Genomic DNA, 20877 nt, shown 5'->3' with positions numbered 1-20877 from the left:
ACAAGAAATAACACACTGAACTTGTTAACATTATAAAGAACATATTGCAAAAAAAATGTGAAGCTCGGGATGTTTTGGACAACTGGGAAGAAGACAAGTTGTAGAATTACTTAGTATTTACATGTATACGATTTAGTTTTAAGATTTATCTTGATTTATGAAATCTATACAAATTCAATTATTCTATTTAGTTCAGCATTTTATTGGATAACAGGCAGATACCATCTAAGGAGTAGATATTTCATTAACTGATAGTACATTTATCACAAAGAATTCATAGTTTATTTATGATCTATATATATCTCTTTAATATTAATTACAGGGTTCTACTACATACATAATTTTGTTTGTAGAATTGGTATAAATGTAAACTGTACTATTTTAGTACTTTTAAATTCGGGAAGGGACAGATGCATATCTCTTGGGTATTGCTTTTTTGTAAATAAAGATACGCCCTTCTAATGCCTCTTTAACATTTTAAAGCGCTGCCCAAGAATCATATTGTTTAAGTCCCTTAGAGCAATACTGAATAAATCATTTACAATCTTCTACATTTGTACGCATGTTACTATTTTGCCACCTTCAAGATTTTCATCATATATAAAGTATACAAAAGCTGTAACAATTTCATTTCATTTTTGATAAAAAACATAGTTGGGCCATTTTTACTCGAATTTACAAGTACATTTTTACAGTAGAATTGTTTGTTTTTAACCAAGTCAGTCAGCTTTTCTTTTCTAACTCCTTTTTTCAAGATTTTCTTAAAATTTGATTAGCCTACAATCTGAGATTTTCTGAAAGGTCTTGTCTTCTACAGGTATGCACTGGGCTGTCACTGTTCTAATTGTTTGCACCGCCATATTTTCCAGAAAATCGCTATCCGCCATAAACAGGTAGTCAGTAACATTTACCTTTTCTTTTACACCGAGCCGGTAGTTTCTTAGTAACTTGGCTCCTTCTGAAATGTAAATATACATTTATATTAAAATGAACTTCAATGTTTTACTTATTCAGATAAGGAGTTTATTTACATTTGTTCTACTGATATATGATGGTAAAGATGTTGCCCTATACGATATATGTCTGTTTTGACTGCATTTGTTTTAAGTATTTCTCGGTTTAAATGATGCATATACTAAAAACGTGAAAATGCACATTTAACCATTAAAAAAAACTAGTTCACCTCAACCCGGAACCCTACAACAGTGTATGTATGGATAAGTACAATGATTTACATATACAAATTAAAAAGAAAAGGCTAGGAAGACAACACAAACATATGAATGATCATCCTTTGAAAGGCCATAAGCCAAATAAATACAGCGGAGTTTACAACCATACCTCACTCTAAATCCTCACTATGTTTCAGTTTGATACCTGTTAAATAAACCCCTAGCACACATGATGATAACTATAAGACACGAAATGCAAGTCATAAACCTTCTCATGTAAATATACAGAAGAGATAAGATACTGAACTCTTGCAATGACTGAGTAGAAGGCAGAGCAATAAGTGAAACATCAATTAATTCCCGAACAATAGAACAAAAGACAAATATCAAACCATTTCAATACTAGTGGCTTTTTATACCTACATGGAGTCTACCACCATTCCCGTTTGGCTCAATCACAAAGGGGAAACTGCTGTAATGCGTTCAATGTTAAGGTGCTGAATACAAGGTGTGTCTCAAAACAGCTTGTTGATAATCTCGTTTAGTGAAATCATTTTTCATTTTACAGAATACCGTAGAAATTTGCCCACTTGTTTTTTAATGATTATAAATAATATCACCATACAAGTCAGGTTGTATATCACTGGCGACGACGTAACGCTGTCAAATGTTCTCCGAAAATCAGCAAAAACACGTTTAGATATAATAACCCGTCATTACGAATTTGACTACGTTTTTAAAACAATGGATTGATGTATTTGTAATTTTGTGTCCTTTATTGTTTTAATATACAAAGACTACTTCTGGTCGTTACACTAACGAAGAATATTTATTGCATTTACCAAACAATGTGACTCAATTTTCATGTTTTTAGAAGAAAACAAAACTAATTTTGTAGTGGATTAAACTGGTGCGGTAACAAATATTTGTTTTTCAAAATAATATGCTTGTAATTGTAGATTTTACAGAAATCATCCTAAAAAACGATAAGATAATATTTTTTTTTTACCTGGAACACAAACTGCGCTGCTAGGCAACGGTGAAATTCTTCCTTTGACGCAGGTTGAATTTGCTATTTGATAGACCACACCCTGTTGGAAATTAAATTTGAATACCTACTTGACCACCAATATAATACAAATGACGTCAATTTAAATTCAAAGATATTTATGTAATAATAAAACATATTATAGGCTACTAAATACGTTAGAAATCATGTGGTATTACTTTGTATTAGAATTGTTTTAGTCACATCACGGAAGACTCTATTCAGTGTACAGATGATCATATTTATCAAGTACTCGTTGCGTAAAATTTCATTGAATCTGCTTTACGGATAAAAGCCTTGAGGCGACATGTTAAAGTTCTATGTCGTGTACATGATATGATATCTCGTGTGCATGGCATAACATACCGTGAATATATTATTATTGTGCGTAGCCTGCTTGACTGACACAATTAAACAAGTATTATATTTGGATGGATTTGTTTGTTTGATTTGGGTTTAATGCCGTTTTTAAACAGTATTTCAGTTATGTAATGACGGGCATTTAACCTTACCACTGATCCTCGGTTCCCTACAAACCTGTTCTCTGCAAGTAACTGCGAACTTCGCCACATGAATCAGAGGTGGACGACGAATGATTAAAGACACAATGTCTTTTATCAAATCGTCACGGAGAACATATGGCCTGCCCGGGCGGGGATCGAACTCACGACCCCTCGATCGGTAGATGTGCGTTCTGCCTTATTAGCTGAGCCTAAATGTTGTGCTTGTGTTTACATCAAATTCAAAGATAACGAAAAGAATAAAATGCAGACTAAATACAAGTCAGTAGTATTAATATGCAATATGATAAAATATTACCTCTTTGAAAAATGCCAGTTGTAAGAAGCCTGTGGCAGGAAAATATTCTCGCATCCTTTGCTTTGTCCAGTCAAAAGATATATCAATATTTACCTGTTAAAGTATTGAAATGTTAAATGTTATAAAATCAATGCTCATGATAATTTTCCTTAATAAATACTATTTGCCGCGACTACAATGACAATATGTTATTAGAAATTATTTGACGTATCTTATTACATTCATAGGGCGTTTGCCTGACAATTGTATGAGAATTCTCCAAGATCCGGTGCCATTTTCTCGTTTCATCGCCAAATCCACATGGTAGAAATATTAAAAGCAGGAAAAGGAATGATAAAGTGCCAGAAAAATTTGAGTACATCATATTTTATTTAAGGTGTTTGTTTTTAGAGGATGTTAAACATTTTTGATCGATACTAGTATTAGAATAGCTCCATCGCAATCGTTTTGAAGAGATATAGTAAATGATTATATAAAAATGACATAATTTTATATATCTAATTGTTCTTCCGTACCTAAAAAAACAGTCCGTTACCAGAGGCGACAGGATGGTCAGACAAGATAGACACATTTCCTTCCATTTGGTTCGGAAAGCAGCACACTTCTGCTGTACACACCGGCCACGTAACAAAAATAAAGAAAACGAGTAGTTCTACTTGTAAAGATACATCCATATCCGTTTGCTGTAGAAAGAAAAATAGAAGAAATTCACTCGGACATATTTCTATCTGACTCATAACTATTTTCATAGAATTATATACAGTACAATCGCGATCCTACGAAAAGCCAAGGGACCGAGCGTTTTTATTTTTCGTAATATCGCATTTTCGTTCGAGCGCAGCGTAGGAATTTTCGCTACACAGCACCTTGATATCTACACGTTGTAACCCGTGATGTTTAAACATGTTATTTTCGTATCGGAGTACATGTATACGAATTTCATATGTACATCTTGGTCTATTACAAATCTTATACGAATCTGAAATGTAAAACGGGTTGTTTTGTTTTTCTTCACTTTTTATTCACTGTACATAAAACATATAAAGGGTACATTGTTGCATGAGAACAAAAATAGCAATTGCCTATACCGATTCAGCAACCCTTCACTGAATTGTTTGGAATAATAAAACGACAATTTACAGACGATCAGGACTTAAATATTTTTATCTGTTTTATATAGTGATTGTTTTAGACATATAGATATCGAAACAAGTGTGACTGATATATGCCAGATCTGATAGTTAGAGAAGAAAAAAAATACCACTAACGCAGCGTATGTGTTTTGAATTTAATTAGTACTAAGTTTTCACACTTTAATTACTGTTTACGCCCAGCTAATTGATCGTGACACATTCCACTCTAAAGCGTTTTTCACGCCATTATAGAAGGTGTGAAAACTTAGACGATACAGGTATTCGTAAAATCGCAACTAAAACAGGTTGAAAACAGGCTTTAAGGGCATAAAAATACATTCGTAGGAGCGCATTTTTCGTAAAATTGCATTTTCGTAAAACCGCGACTTTGTAACATAGAAATAAGAAGGAAAGCAACCGGGACCACAACATCTTTTCGTAGTATACCCGTATTTCGTTAAATGCGATTCGTAGCACCGCGAATGCACTGTACCTTACTGACATGAAAGTTTAAACTGACCTACCCGCTACCTGAATGTATCTAGAATAAATCCGGCAAAACTTATTTTGACATGGCAAGAATGCAATTGAGAAATGATTTTTTTTCTGTGTTCATGCGAAATGAACGACAGAATAGGATCGGCAAAGCTATGAATCGCCCTAGCGATTCATGTTTAATTTGCCAATTCTATTCTGTCGTTCATTTCGCATGAACAAAAAAATAATGGTTTAATATATTTTATTTTCTTTCCATTTGTAAACAAGATTATATTATAAATTGCACATATTTAACATTGAAATCAGTTTCCAGTCTACGGTGGTATGTTTAGGACATATGTTTGTTTTTTTTTTAAGATTAAATTATCTCGTGCGCACGACATCTTATCTTGAGCGATCAACATTTTATCTCGTGCGCACGACATCTTATCTCGAGCGATCAACATATTATCTCGTGCGCACAACATCTTATCTTGAGCGATCAACATCTTATCTCGAGCGATCAACATATTATCTTGAGCGATCAACATCTTATCTCGAGCGATCAACATATTATCTTGAGCGATCAACATCTTATCTCGTGCGCACGACATCTTATCTCGAACGATCAACATATCATCTTGAGCGATCAACATATTATCTTGAGTGATCAACATCTTATCTCGAGCGATCAACATATTATCTTGAGCGATCAACATCTTATCTCGAGCGATCAACATCTTATTTCGTGCGCACGACATCTTATCTTGAGCGATCAACATCTTATCTTGAGCGATCAACATCTTATCTTGAGCGATCAACATATTATCTCGAGCGATCAACATCTTATCTTGAGCGATCAACATATTATCTCGAGCGATCAACATCTTATCTTGAGCGATCAACATCTTATATCGAGCGATCAACATATTATCTTGAGCGATCAACATATTATCTTGAGCGATCAACATCTTATCTTGAGCGATCAACATCTTATATCGAGCGATCAACATATTATCTTCAGCGATCAACATATTATCTTCAGCGATCAACATCTTATCTCCAGCGATCAACATATTATCTCGAGCGATCAACATATTAACTTGAGCGATCAACATATTATATTGAGCGATCAACATCTTATCTCGTGCGATCAACATCTTATCTCGAGCGCACGACATCTTATTTATATATATTAAGGCCCTTTGTGCATTTAGGTCATCAGCAAAACATACGGACAAGTTGTTAATTAGGGTCCCGCCTATTCCGCTGTTATTTAAACTTCCCACAAGTACATGTACAAGTTTATCACATCAATTGGGAAAGCAATGCAATAATTGGTCATCCTATCTTCAAAATCAAATAAACATAACCAATGATGCATACTGCATGTTAGAAAAGCAACAAATTTCAATTCGACTGATAAATTCGCGCAGAAAAGTTGCATGTATGAATTAAGGGAAAACAAGGAAAATCGTTTAATATATGGGCGAAGTATGGAAGCCCTGGAGGGACAATTGATTCCCGTACTTCCCACTTCTGACTTCTAACTTTTGCACTTCTCACTTCCAACTTCTTGACTTCCTACTTCCTACTGTTAACTTCCGCACTTCTGACTTCTAACTTCCACACTTCTGACTTCCAACTTCCTGACTTTCGACTTCGGATTTCAAACTTCCACCCTTCTTACTTCCGACTTCTTGACATCTTACTTCCTTCTTCTAACTTCCGCACTTCTGACTTCTAACTTCCGCACTTCTATCTTCCAGACTTTCGACTTCTGATTTCCAACTTCCACACTTCTTACTTCCGACTTTTTGACTTCTTACTTCCCTCTTCTAACTTCCGCACTTCTGTTTTCCGCACTTCTGACTTCTAACTTCCTGCCTTTCGACTTCTGATTTCCAACTTCCACACTTCTTACTTCCGAATTCTTGACTTCTTACTTCCCTCTTTTAACTATCGCACTTGTGACTTCTAACTTCCACACTTGTGACTTCTAACTTCCTGACTTCCAACTTCCGCACTTCTGACTGCCAACTTTCCTTTTTTTGGAAGTCGGAAGTAAGAAGTCACAAGTGTGGAAGTTAGAAGTCACAAGTGCGATAGTTAAAAGAGGGAAGTAAGAAGTCAAGAAGTCGGAAGTAAGAAGTGTGGAAGTTGGAAATCAGAAGTCGAAAGGCAGGAAGTTAGAAGTCACAAGTGCGGAAAACAGAAGTGCGGAAGTTAGACTGATAAATTCGCGCAGAAAAGTTGCATGTATGAATTAAGGGAAAACAAGGAAAATAGTTTAATATATGGGCGAAGTATGGAAGCCCTGGAGGGACAATTGATTCCCGTACTTCCCACTTCTGACTTCTAACTTTTGCACTTCTCACTTCCAACTTCTTGACTTCCTACTTCCTACTGTTAACTTCCGCACTTCTGATTTCTAACTTCCACACTTCTGACTTCCAACTTCCTGACTTTCGACTTCTGATTTCAAACTTCCACCCTTCTTACTTCCGACTTCTTGACTTCTTACTTCCTTCTTCTAACTTCCGCACTTCTGACATCTAACTTCCGCACTTCTATCTTCCAGACTTTCGACTTCTGATTTCCAACTTCCACACTTCTTACTTCCGACTTTTTGACTTCTTACTTTCCTCTTCTAACTTCCGCACTTCTGTTTTCCGCACTTCTGACTTCTAACTTCCTGCCTTTCGACTTCTGATTTCCAACTTCCACACTTCTTACTTCCGACTTCTTGACTTCTTACTTCCCTCTTTTAAGTATCGCACTTGTGACTTCTAACTTCCACACTTGTGACTTCTAACTTCCTGACTTCCAACTTCCGCACTTCTGACTGCCAACTTTCCTTTTTTTTGGAAGTCGGAAGTAAGAAGTCACAAGTGTGGAAGTTAGAAGTCACAAGTGCGATAGTTAAAAGAGGGAAGTAAGAAGTCAAGAAGTCGGAAGTAAGAAGTGTGGAAGTTGGAAATCAGAAGTCGAAAGGCAGGAAGTTAGAAGTCAGAAGTGCGGAAAACAGAAGTGCGGAAGTTAGACTGATAAATTCGAGCAGAAAAGTTGCATGTATGAATTAAGAGAAAACAAGGAAAATCGTTTAATATATGGGCGAAGTATGGAAGCCCTTGAGGGACAATTGATTCCCGTACTTCCCACTTCTGACTTCTAACTTTTGCACTTCTCACTTCCAACTTCTTGACTTCCTACTTCCTACTGTTAACTTCCGCACTTCTGACTTCTAACTTCCACACTTCTGACTTCTAACTTCCTGACTTTCGACTTCTGATTTCAAACTTCCACCCTACTTACTTCCGACTTCTTGACTTCTTACTTCCTTCTTCTAACTTCCGCACTTCTGACTTCTAACTTCCGCACTTCTATCTTCCAGACTTTAGACTTCTGATTTCCAACTTCCACACTTCTTACTTCCGACTTTTTGACTTCTTACTTCCCTCTTCTAACTTCCGCACTTCTGTTTTTCGCACTTCTGACTTCTAACTTCCTGCCTTTCGACTTCTGATTTCCAACTTCCACACTTCTTACTTCCGACTTCTTGACTTCTAACTTCCCTCTTTTAACTATCGCACTTGTGACTTCTAACTTCCACACTTGTGACTTCTAACTTCCTGACTTCCAACTTCCGCACTTCTGACTGCCAACTTTCCTTTTTTGAAAGTCGGAAGTATGAAGTCAGGAAGCTGGAAGTCAGAAGTGCGGAAGTTAGAAGTCAAAAGTGCGAAAGTTAGAAGAAGGAAGTAAGAAGTCAAAAGTCGGAAGTACGAAGTGTGGAAGTTGGAAATCAGAAGTCGAAAGTCGGGAAGTTGGAAGTCAGAAGTGTGGAAGTTAGAAGTCAGAAGTGCGGAAGTTAACAGTAGGAAGTAGGAAGTCAAGAAGTTGGAAGTGAGAAGTGCAAAAGTTAGAAGTCAGAAGTGGGAAGTACTGAAATCAATTGTCCCTCCGGGGCTTCCATACTTCGCCCATATATAGATAGAATATGGGAGTTTTATAAACATGTTGAAATGGTAACAGAAGTTGTTGTATGATCTAGACATGTGCTCAGTTAGTTTTAAAAGACGAAAATATATTGGCTCAAGGTTAGCAGAGGCGGCTTGGGAGGAGAGGGGTGCTGACCCGCAAGTGTCTGTGACTTTGATAGGATAACATAACTTTTTACATAATAGCACGCTCGGTAGACAAGATCACACGATACTTTGACATGATAACATAATGTTTTAACATAAAACTACGGTCTGTAGACAAGATCACATGGTACTTTGACATAACAACATAGCACGTAACATAATAACACACTGTTTCGACAAGTTAACACCACATATTGACATGATACCATGGCACTTTGACAACATAACAAAGATTTTTAACATAATAACACACTCTGCAAACAAGATCATACTTTGACATGATAACATGGCTAGTTGACATAATAAGACACTATTTGGACATTGTCAAGTTAACATCACAATGTGACTTGATAACATAGCTTTTCAACATAATAAGACAAGTTAACATCACGCATTGATAACATGTCTTGTTAAGATATAAAACAAACACCACAATTTTACATGATAACAGAATTTTGTAACATAACAAGACACTGTTTTGACATTCTCAAGTAAACATCACGCTCTGACACGATAACATGAAATGTCCCGACATAAGACAGGTGCGGCGTTCCATTTAATATATGACCTTAGAAATGCAATTTACACTTTAGAAATGCAATTAATACTTTAGTGAAATTTAGACCATTATCAAATTCTTTAAATTTGTAATATATTGTGGAGGAAATGACATCGATATCAAGTCTTCTATTGTTACAAAAAAACAACATGAAAAACGTATTTGAAACACGTTATTTGTATGATCAAAGGCATTGAATGAAAGCGACAATATATAAACCGCACGAAATCAGAAAATGCTTCGAAAGGCTCAAAGTTACCAAAGTAGTTACTACTTCATACAACAAGATGGTTGTTATATAAAAGTCTAAGATACAAACAGAGAGCAAACATTATGTTGCCTCCTACGGCACGCGCATTTCATTATCATGTAACGAAATTACTCTTATCTTCTTCTGACCATTTAAAGGTTATGTCAATTGCGTCTGTTTATGATCATGGATATAATTTAAGTGAAAGGCGCTGATGGTTCAGTTCGTTTTAAGTTTAAAGCATGAGACTTTGGCCGTTTAAACTTAATTTAAATTCCTGGTGTTCCCTTTATGTTATACCCATAACGCTACTCTTTTTTAAGTGAAAAAATGGATTTTTTTTCTGATACCGAAAATAAAAAAAAAACTTATTAAGGAAGGTGCGTTTTTATCTATAAACACAAAATTATGAATTCTTACCTGTTAAGTGTAGATGGTTGTGGGTAAGGATACTCGAAATTATTCAGAATTGTCAAAGATCACCTTTATGAGGTATACAATTGCTTAAATTTAATCCATGTCTACAGAATCAAGTCAGTCCAACTCACGTAACACATGTACATCTGGACAAATAAATATGACAATACCAAGTTGTATTGTATCGTCGTCAAGAGGATCAGTAAAAAAAACCAAAGCCGCCCCCAAAACAGTTAACCAGTATAAATTTAAAGCTAATTAAAATGTATACCAGAAAGTACAATACTTATTCAAAACGTATCGTATCAATAATTGTATCTCACAAAAATAAACACGTTTTTATTTTCTGTTTTAATTTTTTGAAAACTATGAACAGTTAAGACATGTACAGATCAATTTTCAAACTATCGGAGATATTTACAATGTCGTGAACAAATTCTAAAGACGGTCTACTCGCATTTACTTTTGAAATAAAAAGAGATGTCATATAAATGCAATAATAAAAAAATGCCATTAGATTAATAAAAGAATCATTATTTTTAAATAAGTGCGTTATGAACGTTAAGAACAATAAATAACTTATTAAACGGTTAATTATATATAAATGGTTATAATAAAGGAGTTTTTCAACACAAGTTCAGTGTCAAATCTAAACTAGCTCCTACTCTATGATAATATATTTTTCACATTTTTTTATGATTTTATGTAGTGAACTGAGGTAGTCTATATCCTATATACAATATCATGATAATTTTAACGTCATTCTTTTAGAAGAAAATTTCTAGATTAGACTGGATTTTGAATCTGGGGATAATTTGCAGATCAAGGCTCGACAGTTAAACATACATACAAACATTAATGATTATCCGAAAGTTCTGAAATATTCGTTTCGTTCCGTTTCGCAAAGTACCAATACCTGTGTGGGTATTGGTACTTTGCGAAACGGAACGAAACGAGAGAGGAAAGGCTTAGTTTGTTATAGACATGTATAATTTATGTAACGAAAGATGCTTACAATTACTGTAAAAACTGAAAAGATAAAAGGAGAAACAAATTTTATTACACGCAGTTACATGCAAGACAATATGCAAAAAGTATTTCCTTCACAAACATACAAATTCTCGTATATCAAATCTAAAAACATAAAAAGGCGACTTGCAGATCCAGACTCGGCAATTATACATACATACAAATATGAATAATTATTCGGTATGTCCGGCTATATTGCATGTCCATGTATTTTATGAAGGTATATTATATTTTGTGTAGGTATGTACATAGTTACAGTCTGTTGCATGAAACCAGTAATTTCAGATTATAGCTTTGTTAAGTCGTCGCCAATTATTTGAAAAACAACGACCTACAAATCCAGGCTCAACCATTATTGCACATGCAAGCAATAAACGATAAATAGATATGAATTCCTGAAATATTTCATGTAAATATATCAAAAATTTCTCGTTCCGTTTCGTTTCGCAAAGTACCAATACCTGTGTGGATATTGGTATTTTGCGAAACGGAACGAAACGAGATCGGAAAAGTTAATTTGGTTATATATGCATTATGTAATTCAAGATGCTGACAATTAAGTATTAAAAAATAAATAGAAGGAGAACCAAATTTCATTAAAAGCAGTTACATGCAAGGAAATGTGCAAAAGGTATTCCCTTCACGAACAAATTCTGTAATTTTCACAAGTAAAAGGATAATTTGCAGATCAAGGCTTTTAAGTTAAACATACATACACACATAAATGATTATCCGATATTTCTAGTCTGTTTCACTGATCTGTCTTATCGAATACCAGTCGTTAATATGTAGTATCTAACGCGTGGAAGAGTCTACCGATATTTCTGAAATACTTCATGTAAATGAATTAAAATTTTCTCGTTTCGTTCCGTTTCGCAAAGTACCAATACCTGTGTGGGAATTGGTACTTTGCGAAACGGAACGAAACGAGAGAGGAGAGGCTAAGTTTGTTATAGACATATATAATCTATGTAATTAAAGATGCTGACAACTACTGTAACAAATAAAAAGATAAAAAGAAAATCTAATTTTATTACACGCAGTTACATGCAAGACAATATGCAAAAAACATTTCCTTCACAATCATACAAATTCTCGTATAATCTCAAAACATAAAAAGGCGACTTGCAGATCCAGACTCGGCAATTATACATACATACAAATATGAATAATTATTCGGTATGTCCGGCTATATTGCATGTCCATGTATTTTATGAAGGTATATGTGTAGGTATGTACATAGTTACAGTGTGTTTCATGAAACCAGTAATTTCAGATTATAGCTTTGTTAAGTCGTCGCCAATTATTTGAAAAACAACGACCTACAAATCCAGGCTCAACCATTATTGTACATGCAAGCATAAAAACGATAAATAGATATGAATTCCTGAAATATTTCATGTAAATATATCAAAAATTTCTCGTTCCGTTTCGTTTCGCAAAGTACCAATACCTGTGTGGGTATTGGTATTTTGCGAAACGGAACGAAACGAGATCGGAAAAGTTAATTTGGTTATATATGCATTATGTAATTCAAGATGCGGACAAGTAAGAATTGAAAAAATAAATAGGAGAACCAAATTTCATTACAAGCAGTTACATGCATGGATCGAATATGCAAAAGGTATTCCCTTCACAAACAAACAAATCCTGTAATTTTTCACAAGTAAAAGGCTAATTTGCAAATCAAGGCTGGACAGTTCAACATACATACACACATAAATGATTATCCTTGGAAGAGTCTACCGATATTTCTGAAATACTTTATGTAAATGAATTAAATTTTTCTTGTTTCGTTTCGTTTCGCAAAGTACCAATACCTGTGTGGGTATTGGTACTTTGCGAAACGGAACGAAACGAGAGAGGAAAGGCTAAGTTTGTTACAGACATGTATAATTTATGTAATTAAAGATGCTAACAACTACTGTAACAGATAAAAAGATAAAGTTTGTTATAACTTATATAATTTATTTTATAGAGATGTTGACAACTGCAACTAAAAGATAAAAGGAGAATCAAATTTTATTTCACGCAGTTACATGCAAGCTATATGCAAAAAGTATTTCCTTCACAAACATACAAATACTAGTACAATCTCAATACATAACAAGAGATCACACAGTGATCTTGGCGCCCACCAATGTGCCATTTTTGAGTGTTCCAAATTTCAAGACTTACTGACTAGCTCAAGGTCAAATTTCATTTCCGTACACAACACTGTGCAATGGTCCAAATTCGAAAGCTGTAGCCGGAGTAATGTGAAAGTAGGTCACTAGATCAATTTCAAGGACAAAGTTCTTTGTACACAAAACTTTGCATGTGCAACAAGTTTGAAGGCTGTAGTTTGAGAAATTTGGAAGTAGGTCACTAGGTCAATCTTAAGGTCAAAGTTTATTTCGGTACACAAAACTATGCAAGTGGTCCATTTGAAGGCTGTAGCTTGAGAAATGTGAAAGTTGGTCACTAGGTCAAAATCAAGGTCAAATTACACTTCAGAACACAAATCTATGCATGTGGTCCAAATTTAAAGCCTGTACCTTCAAAAATGTGAAAGTAGGTCCATGTCAAGGTCAAAGTTTGTTTCGTTACACAATCCTATGCATGTGGTCTAAATTTGAAGCCTGTAGCTACAGAAATGTGAAAGTAGGTCACTAGGTCAATCTTAAGGTCAAAGTTCATTTCGGTACACAAAACTATGCAAGTTGTCCAAATTTGAAGGCTGTAGCTTGAGAAATGTGAAAGTAGGTCACTAGGTCAAAATCAAGGTCAAATTTTATTTCGGAACACAGAACTATGCATGTGGTCCAAATTTGAAGCCTGTACCTTCAAAAATGTGAAAGTAGGTCACTAGGTCAATGTAAAGGTCAATGTTTGTTTCGGTACACAAAACTATGCATGTGGTCCAAATTTGAAGGCTGTAGCTTGAGAAATGTGAAAGTAGGTCACTAGGTCAAAATCAAGGTCAAATTTCATTTCAGAACATGAAACTATGCATGTGGTCCAAATTTGAAGCCTGTACCTTCAAAAATGTGAAAGTAGGTCACTAGGTCAATGTCAAGGTCAAAGTTTTTTTCAGTGCACAAAACTATGCACGTGGTCCAAATTTGAAGGCTGTAGCTACAGAAATGTGAAAGTAGGTCACTAGGTCAAAATCAAGGTCAACTCATGTCAAGGTTCATCTTGCCACTCAAAACCATACATGTGGTCCAAATCTGAATGTTGTAGGTTATTGACAAGAAGATTTTAAAAGCTTTTCCCTATACAAGTCTATATGAACCATGTGACCCCCCAGGGCGGGGCCATATTTGACCCTAAGGGGATAATTTGAACAAACTTGGTAGAGAACCACTACATTAAAAATGCCAAAGCCCTAGTCTTTGTGGTTTGGACCAGAAAATTTTCAAAGTTTTTCCCTATATAAGTCTATGTAAACCATGTGACCCCCGGGGCGGGGTCATATTTGACCCTAGGGGGATAATTTGAACAATCTTAGCAGAAGACCACTAAATGATGTCGCAAACAAAATATCAAAGCCCTAGGCCCTGTGGTTTTGAACAAGAAGTTTTTCCCTATACAAGTCTATATAAACCATGTGACCCCCGGGGCGGGGCCATATTAGACCCAAGGGAAAAAATTTGAATCATCTTGGTAGAGGACCACTAGATGATGCTACATACCAAATATCAAAGCCCTAGGCTCTGTGGTTTTGGACAAGAATATTTTCAAAGTTTTTCCCTATATAAATCTATGTAAATTATAGAAATAAACAAAGGGCCATAACTCATTCAAAAATTGTTGAACCAGTCTGATTTTCAGGGGGACACAACTAGGGTACCAATACATCATTCTGACAAAGTTTGGTCAAAATCCCCCTGGTAGTTTCTGAGGAGATGCGATAACGAGAAATTGTTAACGGAAGGACGGACGGAATGACGGACGGACGGACGGACGGAAGGACGCTGGACCACGGACGCAGAGTGATTTGAATAGCCCACCATCTGATGATGGTGGGCTAAAAAGGCGACTTGCAGATCCAGACTCGGCAATTATATAAACATACAAACATAAATGATTATTCGGTACGTCCGGCTATATTGCATGCCTATGTACTTCACGAAAGTTCATATATATATATGTGTGTGCAGGTATGTACATAGTTACAGTGTGATGCAGTAATTTCCGATTATTGCTTTGTTAAGTTGTCGCTTATGGGAACCAAATTTCATTACAAGCAGTTACTTGCAAGACAATATGCAAAAAATATTCCCTTCTCGAACGTACAAATTCTCCTGTAATCTTCATACATAAAAGGATAACTTGCAGATCCAGGATCGACATTTATACATACATACACAAATAAACGATTATTAGATATGAATTCCTGAAATATTTCATGCAAGTAGATTAAAATTTTCTCGTTTCGTTCCGTTTCGCAAAGTACCAATACCTGTGTGGGTAATGGTACTTTGCGTAACGGAATGAAACAAGACAAAACCTGTTTAATACTTAATGTTTTGCGTAACAGGAGTTTCATTTGATATTATATATCATTCCAAAACTGATATTTATACAAGGTTCATGTAATTAAATATTATATATTGATTTTTAAAATCTAAATTTGACTTATTAATTACCCCCCCCCCCCCATATAGTGCCCCTCGCCTCGTTCTGTTTCGTTTCGTTTCGTTTCGCAAAGTACCAATAGCCAATCTGGACATCCCCTCCCCACCCCCAACCCATAAAAGAATAATATCTTAGGAATGATATTATATCATACTTATCAGTTTAGCGGTTAGTCTATATCAAATCAAAAGAGGAAGTTTGGCTTTGATTTATTTGTTACTTTATGTTTAGCATATGTAAACGTAAAATTATTTCTTTTAATTAGAATTATGATAATTCTAGGGCATCTAGTGGGTATTGTATTGGGTTGCCGTTAAGGGGCCCTCTGCGGCCTTGTGTTTGAGTTCGCTAACTTCGAATCACTTGACCCCCAACTCTGTAGGTTCGAAACCACTCTTAAGGTGTTATAAATGGCATCCGTTATTTTATTGCCACTGTTCAATGGGGATCCGTAAATAAAAGCAGGGATTTCAACAGGAGACCTTTATAATTTGATCCGTTTATTTTCCGTATAATTCTCTCCTTATCTCCGTAAAATCTGAAAAACAGTTCCAGTGATACAATTAATATGCATAGATCAAACTTAGACCTTATACATGTTTTCAATAAATCCTTTACATATGAAAACTGCAATCACTGTAATATATGATTTCGCGACTTATGTTACATTTACATTATAAACTTACAAAACGTTTAACAACAGCTTAGACTATACCATAAATCAATGATTACCATCTAGGAAGATAAATAATTACCTCCGTGCCGCCTTTTTCCCCAAAGAACTCGTAAAATTTGCGCTAAATACTTTCAATTTCTCAGCAGAGATCAAAGTTTACGTTTTTCATACGTTACAAATGGCGTCAAAATTATCAAGGGAGGTAACAATCTGTGTAAAGTGAAAACCCTTCCCATACCGTTACAGGTGTAGAATTCTTTCATGTTAGCAATCCAGCTGGCTTAGAGTAGGTCTGTATTCTACAGAGGTTCCCGCCCATTGAAATATATATTGTCTTGAGTTGCGCATAGGGTCTCAATCCGCCATCAAATGCAGGTAAGTCGCCATATGACCTAAATTGTGTCGGTTTGACGTTAATCCAAGAGAGAAGAAACAACACAAAAACTAGCAGATGCATCGCTGTTAAAAGCATTGGTTAACATAACTTATTAAGTTTCATGAGCTTCCGCATGATATAGACAATGAAATCCATTTTTCAACATCCTACATTTTGGTATATACATGAACACACTAATATGCTGTGTACATTTTGCATCAGTAACAGTTGCGAAATGTGAGTTTCGTCAATTTTGCAACTGTTACAATTGTTTTCGATAAAATGGATGGAAATATTTAATAGGTAAAATTTAGTTACTATATCAGGTAAAATTTGTTGCAATTACTAAACAATTGCAAAACATACGACTAAATAATTATATTTGTTTGAATTGCCACAAATCAGAATGGACGTTACGTCATTAAACAACGTACGTCTAGTAGAAAATCTATAAAATCTTGATTTTTAACTTCCTTTTACATTTTGGTCCAAAAAGTGATAAACAATTTTAGCGCTTTTAACCTTTCAACAATGCCATTTTTTGTCAATTTTATATACAGTATACATAAATCACCGGCGGTCCGAAAATGGTTGAAACAGACTAAGTTCATTAATTATAACCGTAGATATAATTATCCAGTTATCCAGTTATCCAGATGACAAGTACGATCGCTACATTTCTTGATGGTTGAATGCATTTCTTTTATTCAATTGAGTAGATATGTATTTCAATGTATCGAGTGTTATGAATAAATCTGGACTAAACATTACTGTGGTAGGAATCAAACATTGACTATTAAAGTTAAGATTAATTTTTCGTTGATACAGTCGTATGGAAATACCGCGGATGTTTGAAGGTAAATTAGTTTTACATTTTTTTATTTATTATTTGACATGATAACAGTTTCGACAAGCATGAGATGTTAGACACCAAATCAAGAAACATTTTTTCCCTGTTTTCTATCAACGTGATAAGTTGAAACAGTACTTTGGTATCTATTGGTGTTTCTACTCCATATTTCTATAAATACCCAAAATTTTGAAGCAATGGACCGTATTCTATAAATTATAGTTGTGCAGCAGATTATACACTTGTATCATTGATGATTTTTATTACCATAGAAAAGAACTACTGCCTTGCCAGGTCCTCCAGGTCCTTCTGAATTTCCATTGATGTTATTTAGTAATATGCTATACATTGCAACTATTTTTTTCTTGTTGCTTGTTATTGTCACTTTGACTAATACAGATGTAAATCTTATCAGATAATTAACCATTTTCAGTCTGACTATAGCCTGATTTAGAAGGATTATGCGTTGAAATCTCCGAAATCTAAGATATTGTCTTACAATATATATACATTTTGATGGTATTTTATCATGTTTTATCTCAGAGCAAAACGACCGTAATCACGTGTGAACAGATTCAGTCAAACAGAATCTAAACTCAGTTTCCTTCTTTGCGTCATTACGTCGAAATAGTCTTATTATAGATTTGAAAACGTAACGACGAAAACTTTTGATATTCAACTTATATTTCTGCGTTAGGCTACGCCAACGCATTCATTTCTGCAATATGATATCCAAGCCTATTCAGAACGCTATTCTCTGTAATAATTGACCCTATTTAATATTTGTATATGACATGCTAGATAAAATTGTTTAATAGAATTGTGACAGTTGGAGATCTTTTGTAATGTTTGTGGATGTATCTCTATATCGCAATAATTATATATTCTCTTTTGTATTGATCTGTGATTTGTGAAACATTTGTTCACAATATTTATATTTGATTGTGTGGGGGGACATAACTTGTTAAATTATAACTTCAGAAAATCATATTAAAGTGTTTCGGCTTCTTTCATTTAGTTTCAGGGCAAAATGGAAAGATCTACGTTTCCGGTCAAACAGTTCAAGGTGACAGACATATCTGAAAAGAAGAAATACTTGATGGTTATTCAAACGTACAAAACGTTTGTGAAGAAATGTTCGTATATTAAAAGTTGAATGTGTTAATTCATCAAGAGCCACTTTCAATGAAGAATATTTATAATGCCATTTCATCTTTAGCCACTAAATAAACTTTGTGGTTGTAAACCTTGCGAATATGTAAACCCATTCGTCAGGTAGACAATATGTTTATGACAAGTCTTAAAATATGCGTTTGCAGTAGGTTATAGGATCTTCTACACATATTAATCAAGAAATAATTTTGGCCTTGGTTTATCCTGTACTTAATTTATTGTGGTTCAGAGTTAAGATGCGTAGGAATTGAACCACGAGGGCGTTAGCCCGAGTTGTAAAATACTGAAGCATCTGAACAAAAATGTAAATCATTTGTGCTCGCCCGCTTAGCTGAATGGGAAGAACGAATTTCTACCGATCGCGGGGTAGTGACTTCGATCCCCGGGGAAGGTGTATGTTTCTGTGACCATTTTATAACTTACACATGAAATAGTTTAACTTCTGATTCATACGTGGGAGTTAACAGATACTTGCAGCAGAAAACATGTTTGTACTTGTTACAGAATCAAGGAACACTAATAAGATCAACTGCCTTCAGATCGTTTCATAACTGAAATTCTGTTGGAAACGGCGTTACACCAACAAAACAAACAAATGAAGTAAACAGTGATTAATGCCTTGAAATCGGGGGACTTTGTTTGTCAGATGTCATTCCGCATGTTAACGCATGATAAAGTCTCCATAACATGCTAGCACAAAAGAAGTGATCAGTAAGCAAAAAGTTTCATCATATATTCAAACAAACAAGAAACACCTTTTGATAACTTGGTTTATTTCTTATAAAAGCAAATAAATTTGTTATATTTTAGCATACATGCAAGATCATTTTAAGGTGGTCAATTACATTTAATAAGCAACATTTTGCGACATTTTTTTCACGTTTTGTGTATTCTGTTAGAGATTTATTTTCGGACCAAAAGCACATATACATGGACTAAGATTGCTATTAGAAATGTACGTTTTATAGGTTTTTCACAAAATGTTGCAATTATCACCAATCCACTTTAAAATGAAAATGTTTTAACTAAACGACAAGTTTTACAGCTGATGTAACCCCTGTATTGATTTATTTCCTATCTACCTAAATAGGAAAAGGGAGGTAATAATAAGTTATATATCTTTCAAGCTTGTTTTTAATAAAACTCAGATGTATATAAATTTATAATGCACAAATATGATAATAGTATTCCTTCGTCATAGTTTTTTTCTTGATATGCTAAATTAACTCTTTTATGGTCAGGAACCAGGACTTTGGTAATACCTCCAGTAGATAACTATCTTGTGCTAAGCGCTTTTTGAAAACATTCAAATGTAACTGATTACATGTTAAAGCTTCCAACGAATCCGTTACTTGACCAAAATTTGATTAAGCACCTCAAATAATAATGAAACATGATTTTATTGTTGATGAGAACCTAAAAGCTAGAAAGCCGAAAACTGCGTTTTATTTTATGGCGCCAGAAAATTCCACACTTAAGAGCTCTCTGTTTGAAAAGGATAATAAAAATTATCTAAATCAAGAAAAAAATGAAATAAAATAAAAAATCAGTATGATAAGGCCATGACTGTATTATCAAAATTATATTATTTTTCAAGGAAGTATAAATTCTAATATACTTAATTTAATGTTAAAAAGGAAACAAAAATTTTAACATATCTGAAAAAAGAAGTATAGACAGTGAAAATGCAAAGCAATTTAACATCCGCCCAAAGCAGCAGTAGCATATAATTAAGTTGACTTGGTGCATAGCAGTGTCAAACTTATCTCTAAAGAAAAAGCAAAGCGAAATACTTCCTGACACATTTCCTATATAAGACATGCTTAATCATTAAATATTTTCAGTAGATACTCATAACGGAGCTAGACGTTGGTGAGCTATGTATGTTTTGATACATCCGTTGTATCTTAAAGTCAAAATTTTGGTTCATATAAATTGTGCTCAGCGATAACAGAAAATTTCCATTGTCGAACTTGGTATACATATATTTGTATATGTGTGTCTGTTTTACTAAGCATAAGGTAAAAACATTATCCTTTGCATCTACTTGTAAAATTATTGTGTACACACCTTACAGATACATCACAAAAGATTTTATCCAATAAATTCGCAACTGTCTTTTCAACA

General features: G+C 34.5%; 1 long non-coding RNA gene across 1 annotated transcript; it reads right to left on the bottom strand.

Moving 5' to 3' along the window:
- Positions 1-474: 474 nt before the first annotated feature.
- On the bottom strand, positions 475-16554 carry LOC123563777 (uncharacterized). The gene is made up of 5 exons (XR_006688871.2): positions 16431-16554; positions 3555-3722; positions 3040-3132; positions 2182-2263; positions 475-958 (listed from the first exon to the last, which is right to left on the bottom strand). It is a non-coding gene; the product is annotated as an uncharacterized LOC123563777 (long non-coding RNA).
- Between the last annotated feature and the right edge of the window lie 4323 nt (positions 16555-20877).

Source organism: Mercenaria mercenaria, chromosome 2, assembly GCF_021730395.1.
Source record: "Mercenaria mercenaria strain notata chromosome 2, MADL_Memer_1, whole genome shotgun sequence".
NCBI lineage: Eukaryota > Metazoa > Mollusca > Bivalvia > Venerida > Veneridae > Mercenaria > Mercenaria mercenaria.
This window is presented reverse-complemented; position numbering and strand designations above follow the sequence as displayed.